The sequence below is a fragment of the Ixodes scapularis genome, unplaced genomic scaffold, assembly GCF_016920785.2.
Source record: "Ixodes scapularis isolate PalLabHiFi unplaced genomic scaffold, ASM1692078v2 PGA_scaffold4__175_contigs__length_147842914, whole genome shotgun sequence".
Classification (NCBI taxonomy): Eukaryota; Metazoa; Arthropoda; class Arachnida; order Ixodida; family Ixodidae; genus Ixodes; species Ixodes scapularis.
In genome coordinates, this window is record NW_024609879.1 from 63,046,944 (window position 1) to 63,059,446 (window position 12,503).

Here is a 12,503-nt window from a genome sequence, read left to right on the forward strand (position 1 = left end):
ACCTGGCACTTGTCGACCGGGACCCTAAACGGAAAAGAATTGACATCGCCAAGGACCTCGGACTGCCTGCGTCGAGGGTCAACACGGTCGCGTCGAAGCGAAAGCAAATAGAAGAAAACGCCCTGGTCTTCGGTGCAGCGATGAAGCAGGCTTGCGGAGCAAAGCACGGAGTTGGAAAATGCGCTGCTTAAGTGGTTTAAGCAAGCACGGGCATCTGGTGTGAGCTTCGATGGCAACATTCTGCGGGAAAAGGCCATGGAGATAGCAGACATCATGGGTATCGAGGACTTCGCAGCTTCGAACGGCTGGATGGACCGAATTCGGCTTCGCCATGGCATCTCGTACCGCCAACTGAATGGCAAAGCAACCAGCATGAATCCGGCGGATATTGAAAACTGGATTTCATTGCTTCCAGGCATTGTGAATGCCTACGCCCCGCGCGACGTCTACAACGCCGATGAACTTGGCCTCTTTTTCAAGGTGCAACCCACGAAGTCCCTGAATTTGAAGGGGGAGTCGTGCCACAGCGGGAAGGTCAACAAGGATCAAGTAACCATGCTGCTTTGCTGCAATGAAGATGGCACGGAAATGACCAAGCTGTGGATGATCTGGAAATGGAAGAACCCGACATGCCTGAAAAACCTCGCTCGGCTTCCTTGTGTATATAAGCACAACACCAAGGCTTCGATGACCAGCAGCCTCTTCGAAGTGTTTCTGCGGTACCTCGACGGCCGACTGGGGTGCAAACACCGGAAGGGGCTTCTGTTTTTGGATAACTGTTCAGCTCATCCGAAGGACACGTCGTTCCTGCGCAACCTCCGTGTCGTCTTCTTGCCTGCGAACACGACGAGTCACCTGCAGCCTCTGGACGCCGGGATCATCAAGAACGTGAAGCACCTGTACAGGAAGTGCATCGTGCGACGCTTCTTGGCTCGCGTGTCCCCGGCAAGCTCACGTTGCTTGATGCAATGCATTACCTGAATGCATCGTGGGAAAGCGTGACCAGCGAAACAGTCAAGAACTGTTTTAGGAAGTGTGGGTTTCGGCGTTCGCCAGGAGTGGAGGACCCCGACCCTTGCGAGACTGAAGATGATGACATGGACGAGGAGCCCCGGTCCACCGGCGCAGAGCTGGCGTTCAGCAATTTTGTCGCTGTGGACGACGACGTCCCAACGTGCAACCCTCAAACCGTTGCTGACATCGTGGCGGAGTTGCGACAGGGTCAAGTTACCAGAGACGAGCACAACGACAACAAGGATGAGGATGAGCCAGAAACTCCTCCAAGAGCTACTTTCACTCAGGCAATCGCTGCACTGGATGTGCTGCGGAGCTACTTTGCCACGAAAGATAACCCTGCAGCCGAGGGAGGCCTGAAAACGCTGCAAACGGAACTCTTCCTGCCAAAAGGTCAAGGTGCGCGCCAGCAGAAGCTGACAGATGTTTTCGGGAGGTGAGGTTCTTGTATTAAATCTCTTTCAGCTGCACTCGCGACTTTTGTTTTTTTCCTAATGCCTAGAAATGTCAAGTTCGGATCATACGTTTTCCCGGATCGTATGTTTTTTTCCTCACATTTTTTTCGAAACGTATCAACGAGGTTCTACTGTATTGCTCCAATGAATTTTCTTTTCGGTTGAAAATACATCTAGTGGTGTGCAAATCATAATCAGCCTGTTTAAAAAAAAAAATAATTCAGTGTCCCCTTAACCTTTCTGAATCATGTAACAACATACTTTAGCCTTTCCGGTCAGAATGCTTTTACAGAAAAAAAAAACACAATCCAACCAGTGAGTCACTGTGTATTCATTCAGCTTTCATGCTTCGTACAAGCACTATTCTTTGAATTTAGCGAACTGGCCATCTACTCTTGTCGGTGCCAACTCAAGAAGGTAGGGCAAGAGGAAGGATGGTGGGGGAGGAGGAAACTGCAACGCTGGTGAGGGGAGAAGGAAACCCAGCCCTCCCTCGCCAGCGGTGGGTCCGTTTCATCCTCTCTCACCTTCTTTTTGCTGATTCAAATGGCAATGAAAAGGCTTCCATGATAATAAAAATTGTCTTTATCATTTTTCTGAACCCGGAAAAGCACATTCGGAGAAAGATGGGGCAATCCATCTGTGCGAAAATCAACAAAGATGACAAGATATCGCAGGCCATCATTGGAAGGTGGCTACTGGGATCGGGTGACCGGGGTGGCGGCAGAAAGCGTAGAATCATTGTGACGATGGGCGATGGTCCACTTCAGGAACTGCTTCTGCCCATGTCCCCAGTTCAAGGGGTTGTTAGGTCGAGTCATGTAGGGTGGCATTTTTGCGGTGCCATTTCCATGGGCACCGTGGATCAATGCCACCCTATAGGACTCGAGCTGTTTCGCTATTACTTTTTATTACATTTTTTTGTTTTGCTTCTACTTTTTGATATGTTTCCTTTGAAACATTAAAGCAAGTGTGAACTACCAAAATATAAATTTATAATTTTTTCACTTTGGTTTCCAAGTTTTTTCCATTTCACAGTTATTCCCCATAACAAGCTTTCTTCTGAACAAAAGAATAAAGGAAATTGTGCAATAGCAAAACAAATAAAGAGACGTCTTGTTTGTACCGTCTTTGTAGCCTCTTTTTGGCTGTTAGAAGTGTTAAACAAAATTTTCGCAAAACTATTGGTTCTGAATTCGTAATTTGCAAGCTGTAGCGCATGGTACAAAGCAGAGTAATTTTTCTGTACACGATTCTTTAAAATGACTAAGTATTGGAGTAGAGGAGATCCAGAGCACTATGCCTAATACCCAGGTCATGGGAATAATTTCTAACCATAAGATAGCTGTGGATCACCGGAATAGTCAATGTTGGGGTAAAGTACCAGTGGTAAGTATACATAGCAAACAGTGGCCAAATGTCTGGAATTGTGGTTGGATAATTGGCTACTATTGGTGTCGATGACGGCCAAAGTTGGCTCAAACGATGGATGAGCAATGGCCAAACATTTGCTGGAATGATGGTTGAGCAATGGCCCAACATTGGATTGGGTAGTGCGTCCAGTATTGTCCAAGATTACGCCGGTCTTAGCCAATGTGGGACAACCATTGGCTGGAACGATGGTTTAGAAATGGCCCAACATTGGTACCAATGATGGAGCCAACATAGGCTGGAACGATGGCCCAACATTGGCACCAATGACTGGGCCAACGTTAGATCGGGTAGCGCTTCCAATATTGTGGCCGATCTTTGCCAATGTTAGGCCACTGTTGAACCAACATCGGTCTACTGCCTGGGCAGGACAGAAGTTTACATTTTGTTAATTAGACGAAAAGAAGCACTAATGGCAATGGAATTGTTTACCTAGACAAAAAAGTGGAAGTAACACTGTGCCTTGAAAGTTTCATGTGTCTACTTTTTGAAATGTCAGTTTCGGGCAGGTTAATGGGAACTAACTAAACATGCTAGATATGTATGTACTCATATTGAGTGCACAAGTACAGCTAAGCTCGTGCGTGCTGGGATGCCTGTGGGCCAGAATAGCGGCATATCGCTGAGAGTCGCAAATGATTGTGTGTTGCTGACAGTCCCAACCGGTTGGCCAAGAGCAAATGTCTAGCATGACCTATCCTGCTCTCATCGATGGACTTAAGAGTTGTGCCAAGACATCATTTCGGACAATGTTCATGTTGAGCATGCAATAACAAATTTCCACAAGTAGCCCTATACGCACCATCATACACGTCATTCGCAACTGATGATGAGTCGCCACAATCTCAAATGTTCAGGCAAATCTTGCTTGAGATTCCATTGTGAAAGCACCATAAAACCCTCTACCAAAACTTTTGCCGCATGCATCCAGGAGCTTCCACCTGAGAGAAATGGCAGTGCGTGGACCACTAACTAATAGGAACACCAGCGGCACGATCAAAGGGTGGGAGTACTTGGATAAGTCACTATATCAAGCCCTTTATGTCTCACATATCCCAGGCTTACAAGAGGGGTTCTTATTAATCAACGACTAGAGCCCTGCACGGATAACAGTTTGATTGTCCGCATCCGATCCACATCCGCAGACTTTGTATATCCGCATCTGCAAACTTTTTACATTATTGTATCCGTATCTGATCTGCATCCACATATTTTGTATCTGTATCCAAACCGCATCCGCCAGAATCCAGGCATTCATTGTATTTCATAACATCAAGCGTGAATGAAAAAAAAAAAAAAATACAAATATCACTTTTTAAGTTGTTGCTCATCTTTGTAAAAAGAAATCTTCGGGTCACCATTCAAAGGGGATGCCATTTTATCATTATCAGTTTCATCGTATTTATATTAAAAGCGATCAGCCTTCCCGAGACAGCGCATCGAAGAAAAAAATTATCTCAGTTATGTGATTGTCCTAGGAGTCCGCAACACTCTGCCCGGAGAAAGTCTTCTGCTCTTTCCCTGCCAATGCAGTAGCTTTCTCAAGACGATTAATGCCCTGCATTCTTTACTTTTTCTATAGATAGCATTTTTGATGAGGGGCAATGCACTAACTGAAGCGATCTTCAGTGAAAATCAGATCTTTCTTATAATCTCTATCGTTCCTTCGAAACGCATTTTGTGGAAATACGTTTCGTGTACAACTTTCCATTGACATATATTTCATGGACACACGGTTCATCGACGCTGTAAGTTTTGTGGGCACATTCCCCTGTGACGTTTTGTCGACAACGCATCACTTCACCAAGCCGCTAAAAGCTAGCGCGCGATTCACCAAGGCGCACTTAACCAAACCATGCCCCCCTTTCCCGCTGTAATCCAGGCGAGACGCAAATAGTTTGTTACGAAACGTCTCAGGTTTTTCGATGAACTGCCCGGTGAGGCAAAAATTTAGATCCAGATCCGCGGATATCCGCATCCGCAGTCCCTCACATCCACATTCGATCCGCAACCCGCCAAAATTTGTCTAATTTTTATCCACATCCGCCAGTTTACTGCGGATATCTGCGGACAACCCGCGAATATGCAGGGCTCTATCAATGACAAGTGTAGATGGGTTGGGCTACCATGGACATCTATTCCTGGAGAGTGGAAGGGGAACGGCACAACAAGACAAGAATCTGGATCTTTTTCTCTTTTCACTCAGTCTCACAAGTAAAATGTAGAATGAAATTTTGATGTTACTGTATTTGTTGCAGTATAAAGCTTGGGTACAAGGTAATTCTTACAGTGTCGGCAGCAATAAAGTAGCAGAAAATTCTAACATATTGGCCAGTGCATATGCAGGTGTTTGCTTAGAAACATATTCACGAAACCCTTTGAGGATAGCACTTTCTATAAAACCCATTGCACAAGCTAACCTCAGGTGACCCCGGATGTGAACGCAGTGTAAAAATAATTCAGAAGGAAAATAAAATGGTATGCATAACACCCAGCTGTTGATACGTTTTCCCGGCTGTTACGTTCACGAGCAACGGTCCCGTTTAACTTCCATAGAGATACGTGTACTAGATTACCGTCTGTTACGTTTGATTTTCCGGTTGTTACGTCCAAAATCTATCCCTCGGCGCTCCCAAACCTGTGCTCATGGGCTGCGCGCGGCAGATTTTCGGTCTTCTGGCAACGCATGACTCTCGGCCTCTCTGCTGGATTCTTCAAATTATCTTTTCGAATCCAAATCCAAATCTGTTCGAAAACATAGCGGCTAGCGAGCGAGCGATGGCACAATTGGAGTCTGTTTAGGATAGCTCAACCAGCTCAAGATTTCAAAGTTTTAATGTGCTAGAGACTAGCACGTGTGCTAGAGACTAGCACGTTCTTGGATCTGAACAGATTCAGTTCTTGTCGGACGTTTTGATGAAGGTGATGGCAACGCGGCAAGCTATGTGCGACGCCCACTTCGACTTCGGGAGTGGAGCAAGCGCCGAGAAAAATTTGGTCGCTGCTAATTGCTAGTTGTCAAAAATCGTGCTGGAAACAATTTCTAGCAACATTAAGGTACTGTTTTATTTCTCTATTAGCCTCGTGCGACATTCATGGTTCTATTTTCAACACTGAGCAATTTGAAAAGTATCCCTTCGAGGTAGCAATCGTGGTCGCACTTTAATCGGGTAGATACGGTATGGGCTGACTACCAGTTCTAAACAACTGTGCCGAAAAAGAATGCCCAGCTATATGGTTACTAACATGGAAGTTCTCCGAACACCCAAAAGTCATTCTGGAGTAAATCCTAGTGTGAGGGTTGCTTCCCGTCACATCTGTAGCCCCACCAACAGCGTTATCGGTGTTACCTTTTCCCGGGTGATGCGTCTTTTTTTCCGCGTCCCCTGCAAAACGTATCGAGGTTCTACTGTATTTTCAATGTGAAACCAGTTTAAGTTGTTGAATAAGAAAATAAACATCCATATATGACTGCTGTTTTACATCAAACGACCTCAAGTCCCGCATTTCATAACAAAAGAAGGTAGGTACCCTCAAGGCTGCCGCTCAATAGTCTTGAGAGATTTTTCAAACCAAACAAATGTTCTTTACATTTTTTCTTTTAAGATACTGAAGAGGATTTTTAGGAGAAATGGTCAGCAGAACGGCTACGAAAAGCAAAAATATACGCTTCAGAGTATGAAGTCGAAAAGAATGTTGACGAGCCCGTGCCCTTCTTGTCAGTTGCAAAAAAGACACATATGCATGTACCTTGGAGAATAAATTAAAAAAAAGTAAAACAGAAATCTGCTTCATTTTTTTGTAATTTAGATTACATATTTTCAAAAGCTTTTTTTACAAATACAGTAGGCAACGATTTTTTCGGACGCTGAAAATTCGGGCTCGATGGGTATTTCGGATTTCAACGAGGAACCTTGACCTGCCCGATAGGAATAGTGTATATTCAAGTCTAGTTTTTCGGACTGCATAAAAGTCAGAAGGTTAGATCATTCGGACTAAAACAGCAGCGCTCAAGCGGCGCTGTGGCTTTTTAATGTGGGAGCCCCCCCGCAGTTAGCAAAGTTTCCGGACAAACGGCCGCGCGCGAGCAGCGCTGTGGGTATTCAACGCGGAGCGGTAGCACGGAAGCCGCCATTTTGGATTGTACACTGGCTTGACAGCTGGCTGTAGTCAGATTGGATTGGCTTGGTTTGGATTGTTCGGCGTACAGTTACTGAACCTGACCGCTCGGTGACACTTCACGTCCTATTTTTGGCGAGACGTCATCTTCTTGCTGGGTACCCGCACCGTCCCCGTGACGCCCGTATCCATTGTTCATTTCGCGTTCGGACCTGGTTGGGGCCGTTCTTTTCTGGAGATCTGTCATAAGCTTCAGGTAACCTTCAGGCGTTTAGGCACCAACGCTGCCCGCTCAACCGTCAACTTCAAAGTGGCGTGGAAAGTATTCTACTATGACGCTTGAAAAGAAAGCTGCGATAGTTAAACTCATTGAGAACCGACGGGCTCAGGTTGATGTTGTGAAAGAGTTTAACTTATCAAAGCAAACGATATCGGACTACATAAAAAACAAAGTGAAGATACTGTCTGCTCTACAGAACTCTCACTCCAAGAACCAGAAGAACGATCAGAAAGGCGACCACCCGGCATTGGAAGAGACTCTTCAACTGTGGTTGAAAGGAGTGTTCGCGAAAAATCTGCCAGTTTCGGGGGCCATCCTGAAGGAGAAGGCAGACGCTTGCTATCAAGATGGACATTCAAAACTTCCAAGTTCACTGACGGATGGGATCGGGGATTCTAAAAGAGGCATAGACTTTCTTTCAAGAAAATATGCGGGGAAAGCGGAGCCGTCAACCAGGACGATGTCGCCGACTATCGGTTGAACAAGCTCAAGGCATTGCTGCGGGATTACGCTCCCGAGAATGTCTTCAACTGCAATGAGACTGGACTGTTCTTTAAGATGCTACTGGACCGCTCGCTGTCCTTTTCCGGCGATTCGTGTCGTGATGGGAAACACAGCAAGGAACAAATCACTGTTATGGTTGGCGCAAACGCGCAAGGGACCAAAAAGCTTCCGCTTCTGGTCATTGGGAAGTCGAAGAACCCAAGATGTTTCAAGGGTGTGAAGAACCAACCAGTGTGGTATATAAGCAATTCTAAAGCTTGAATTACTCAGTCTTTTTTTGAAGACTATCTCCGCCGCCTGGATTGAATGTTCGAGCGTCAAGCGCGACGAGTGCTAATTCTTGTCGACAACTGTGGAGTTCACGGAACAGTGAGCAACCTGCAAGCTATTAGGCTTGAATTCTTGCCGCCGAACACGACAAGTGTTCTACAACCGATGGAACAGGGGGTCATGAAAAAGTTGAAGGTTCTATACAGGGCTCGCCTCCTTGGCCGCACTGTTCTTTGTTTCGACAACGGGAAGGGGTATTCCGTGACCCTCCTTTCTGCTGTCAGCACGCTCTCAGATGCTTGGAAAGCGGTTCAGGCCAATATTATCGCGAACTGTTTCAAGCACACTGGCTTTTGTCATGGCGAAGAGCCGGTGGCGAGTGACGCTATGGTAGACACCCACTCGGCCGAGAACAACGTCGCCGAAGTCAATGCCGGCAATCGTTTATTCTCTGACCTGCGGAATGATGGAATGGAAATTTTGGATACGACCACGTTCAGCGAGTTCGTCGACGTGGACCTAGACTTGTGCTCAGAGCTGACTGATGAAGACATCGTGCGTGAGGTGCTTCAGCAGCCAGAAAGTGGGTCAGACTCCGACAGCGACATCACCGCCCCCGCATAACCATCGACCTCGGACATCGCCAAAGTTTGGGCACTTTTGGCGGACGTTTATAGCGAAGACATGACGCTCGCCGAGATGCAAGCAGATGTCATCGGACGCAGGCGTAGCATGATGCAAAGTAACATTATGAACTATTTTCAGCCAGTTTCGACCTAATAAAATGTCTTTTTTCCTGGCCAGCTGATTTTTCGGATTGTTCTTTATTTCGGACCATTTTCCGGGTCCCGCGAGGTCCGAAGAATCGGTCGGCTACTGTATACTCATAACAAGATGAGACCTTAATAGAGCCAAGTTGAGCATTCTTGCGGTGGGCTGTAAGGCATTTCACATCAATTGTTCTGCACTTTAAGAAAAAATACACACATCAGCAAAACACTCAGACAGAGCCTTAACCAACAGTAACAACGGCAAGGGTCTTATCAGTTTCTCCCACCCTGTTAGCTAACTCCAAAACGAAGCAGGAAACATTGAAGAAGAGTAAGAAAAAAAAAAGGAACATGGCAGCGCACCAGGCGAGAGGTCGCTGCGAACGCTAAATCATTTTCTTTTAAATTATTCACCATTAAAGAGTCCTTTTCAATTTTGTGTGGAGACGAAGAAAGTTCTGACACATCAAAAGTGAGATTCGTCGATACCTTCACGGTATATCGATCCTAAAAGCCAATGACATTGGATTGCGCTGACGACGACGCTCGCCAACTTTTCAACCAACGGTATGGGTAGTGTTATTCTCGTGAGGTATTGCCACGAAAAGGGCCTTTGTGTTGCCTCGAGACCGCGTGCATGTGGATGCTCAGTATAACATCTGCGAGACGCAACGGCTACCATTTTCGTGAGGCACCGAGAGCAAGAATGTGAGTGTTCGTGCTGCTTCAAGTAGGGGGGGGAGGGGGGGGAGGGGGGGGAGGAATTGTTCGTGCGGACACTCTCTGTGATGTCTTCAAGCCTAGACACTTAGCTGAAGGCAAAAACTCTAGGCATGCCAAGACGTCTCGACAACCCTTGAAGAAGGCAGACAGCAACGGAAACCACGTGATATTGCAAGTGCTACTGGAACAATACCGACGGTCACTTGACCTTGTCGACAGGAAGCCAGAAACGTTCCAAGTTATGCCAGCATCAATAAGGCTATTCACGACTTCGACGGCGAAGGGGCGTCGTATGAGGCCGGGGCATGGCCGAAGAGTACTGACTTTAGGGCAGTCCTGCACGGCTGGCCGGGCAGCTTCTTGCTGGAGAACGCCAGGCTCCACATGAAGAGACCTGCTCGATTTTGGCTCCAAGACCATGTCAAAGTCCTTAATATGAGGGAGGACTTCAAGGTCACCTTTAGAAGAACCTTTGTGGGCCAAACAAGCACAGCTGAAAATTGGAAGCAGATGCAGGAGAGAACCTAGATGAGGGGAGTGTTTAAAACAGCATACTTCCTCAAAAAGACCTTGTTGCACGAGGAATTGGGTCTCAGTGTGCAAGATGCCAGGAAGCAAGTTCTGGTTGGCCAGCAGTCTAGCGACGCGCGCATCTCCATGACGGTAAAAGAGCACAGGGACGAGGATGAATTGTTGGCAGACTTGCAGAAATTGGAGAGAATATTGTAAGAACCAGCATATAATACAAGGTTTTTTTTTAAATTTTGCCATGTAAAATTTGCGGCTCGTATTATACGCGGGTCCAAACAATTTTCAGCTTTGCTCAAGTGCGATCTAATGCAGTTTGACGTTATTTTGATTTCGAAGCAATACGGCGTTCAAAACAGCTATCATCATAATTAAAATCACACTGCCCGAGGCGTTTCCATCCGTCCAAGCTTCCAAAACTCACCAACTCAGCCACCTTGTTGTTCGACTCATTGCTAAGTCAGGCTAGGCAATGGCCGTCAGCACAAAAACAATACTCGGCCGCCTTAAAAAGTAAGCACATTCTGGTTGCGGAAGACATCGGCAACAGTGCTGCCGGACAACTATTCGCCGTAAATGAAGGCAGCATCCGCGGATGGAGATGACAAAAGCAAGCTCTGTTTGCAAGCAATGGAACGAGAAGAAGCTTCAGAGGACCAAAGAATGGCGTGTTCGCCGACGTCGCCGCAAGTCTCAGCGACTTTGTAAAAGAGCATTTTGAACGGCACCTCGCCGTGAACATCGAGCTGCTGCAAGAGAAGGCGAGGGAATTTGCGAAAGAAAAGGGCATCTCACGAAGTGACTTTAAGGCGAAGCAACCTTGGGTTGCTTGCTTTAAGCGCCATGGTTTTCCTTACGTCGGCGCACGTCGGTGACACAGAAACTTGCGGCAAGCTACGAGGAGCTTCTGATAGCCTTCCAGCGCGCCACGTTCAGGCTGTTCGGAAATCAAAACATTTCCAGTTGGGCCAGATTGGGAACGCCGATCAAACGCCGGTGTAACTTGACATGTCTTCGACATTGACAGTGCACGAGAAAGGCGCTCGTCAAGTTCGTGTGCACTGCACTGTTAATGAGAAGACGACAGACGACAGATGCACAAGACCGCACTGAAGGCGACTGCCTTTGGGAGGAGGCGTCAGACAAGGAGTCTGATGGAAGTAATGACAGTGATTAAGGTTCAATTACGATGCAAATAAGCATTGTTTATAAGACTTTTTAAGTCGTATAATACGCTGAAAATTTTCGTGGTCCTTAAGGAAGGATACAGCCGCAAAAACTAATTTTTTTTTTAAAAAGAAAAGTTATTTTTTGGAAATTTGTTAATGAGTTAAGGGGGGACATGGGTCTTTGGAGCCAAAAACTTCCTAAAAATGCATTCTTTCGAAAATAGCAATGGCTGTTGTTCTTCTGAATCTACCAGGCTTCTAATTTCATGGATGAATATTTGAATTATATATCAATTTATAATGTCTACACGGGCTGAATGCGCATTGAAGTTGACTCTAAAACATTGTTTTCGCAAAACACAATTTTTTGACTCGTTAAAAATTTGCAGGAGGGATATCTCAGCATCCAGAGCAGATAGAAATATAACCGTTCCTGAAATCTGTAGCTGAATGTGTGAAGCATACAATTTTGAGAGCAGATTTTTTAATACAAGTCTAGAAAATTTTCTATTTGATCTTTTGCTTTATTACTTGTTAACCATGCATTGAACACTGAATTTCAATGTGTGGTAAAATCACTAATAATGAGTTTATCTTGAAAGTGCTTCCAACATTGTATTCTCTACACTTCATAGAATCTAGCCATATGTTAAGACGAATATTTTGCTGAGCATTTTTTTTTCTATTGTTTTTCCAAACAAAGGCAGGCAAGTTTTAATTATTTTGAGGACAATTCTACTGACTGAGAAAATTACCAGATATATGAAATCAGCACAAAATGCTGAACAAGCCTGTGCAGTTTCATTGGGTTTGGTCATAAAATAAGAAAAAAAGCTCCAAGACCAGTGTTTCCCTTAACTCACTTGCAAAGAATAATTCTATGAAGTATCATTCATATCCGTTGCATAGTTATCTCATTATCGATTAAATTCGGCGTGCTGGTGACACGAAACGAAACGGAGGTATGGAGCGCCACGGCAGAGTTGTGCAACGTTTACGTATTTTATGTCGAAACCGCTCCGCGCACGCTAGGCCTAGCGAGAGGATCATACCCTCGTTTGAAAGCGCGTTTCTTCTTCTTTCTCCTCCGATAGTTATCGTCGTCTGAGGATAAGCAAGCGTGGTGGTAAAAGCCCGGGAATTCGGTCGAGATCTGTGTGTTTTTGCGAAAGAAAATGGTACTCGAGCTCTTAGTGGCTGGAGCAATGTAAACTGACCTCCTATTGGTTTCCGTATGCTG

The 12,503-nt window shown here is 45.8% G+C and overlaps 1 protein-coding gene across 1 annotated transcript in view; it reads right to left on the reverse strand.

The window, feature by feature from the left end:
• LOC8028858 overlaps positions 1-12,503 on the reverse strand; it is an 89,468-nt gene that overhangs the window by 900 nt on the left and 76,065 nt on the right. The gene's annotated exons all lie outside the window — the stretch shown is intronic.